The 888-nt window shown below is 49.0% G+C and overlaps 1 non-coding gene across 1 annotated transcript; it reads right to left on the reverse strand.

Annotated features, from left to right (window-relative positions):
* Positions 1 to 465: 465 nt before the first annotated feature.
* LOC114816135 lies at positions 466 to 603 on the reverse strand. The gene has a single exon (XR_003763922.1). It is a non-coding gene; the product is annotated as a small nucleolar RNA SNORA7 (small nucleolar RNA).
* Between the last annotated feature and the right edge of the window lie 285 nt (positions 604 to 888).

An 888-nucleotide genomic window follows, 5' to 3' on the forward strand; every position in this document is an offset into this window, starting at 1 on the left:
ACATCCATGTGGATGTTGAAATCTCCGAGGATCAGAGTGGGCAGAGAGAACGAGAGAAGGAAGGTGAGAAGGGGGTCTAGGTGGTTGAAGAAGTCGGAGGTGGGACCAGGAGAGCGGTAGATGACGGCTCCAAGTATCTGGAGGGGGTGGTAGAGGCGAATGATATGGGCTTCAAAGGAGGGGAACGAGAGGGAATTCTAAGCACTGGGGTATATACAGGGTGATCAGGTTGTCCCACGTGAGGCTCACAGTCTTAATCTCCATTTTACAGATGAGGTAACTGTGGCCCAGAGAAGTTAAATGACCTGCCTAGAGTCACACAGCTGACAAGTGGCAGAGCTTGAATTCAAACCCATGACCTCTGACTCCCAAGCCCAGGGTCTTTCCACTGAGCCACACAGTCAACCTGAGTCTCTGCCCTCGACTCTCTCCCAAGACGGTGCTGTTGCAGCCTAGTGAGTTTTGGCTTGTAGCAGATGGCCTGCCACTCGCTAGCCACTGGCCAAGCTAGGAATGGAATGGGTAGGTCTCTGCTTGTCTCTCCCTCCCATAGCCAAGACTTGTAGAGTACTAGAAAATCTCCAGGTATGACCCTGAGAGGGGAAAGAGCAGGGTAGCTCAACTAAATTCATATCTCTTCCAGGAAGCCTTCCCTGACTAACCTCTCATCTCCCCAATCAATCAATTAATTAATCATATTTACTGAACACTTACTGTGTGCAGAACACTGAACTAAGCACTTGGGAGAGTTGGTAGGCACATTCCCTGCCCACAGTGAGTTTAGATTCTTCTTCCTCCCCTGTGAATCACCCTGTGTATTCATTAAGCACTTTGATCCTCAACCCACCCCCATAGCATTTATGTACATATTTTTATAGTCCCTAAACT

This window comes from Ornithorhynchus anatinus, chromosome 1 (assembly GCF_004115215.2).
Source record: "Ornithorhynchus anatinus isolate Pmale09 chromosome 1, mOrnAna1.pri.v4, whole genome shotgun sequence".
In the NCBI taxonomy this organism is placed as follows: domain Eukaryota; kingdom Metazoa; phylum Chordata; class Mammalia; order Monotremata; family Ornithorhynchidae; genus Ornithorhynchus; species Ornithorhynchus anatinus.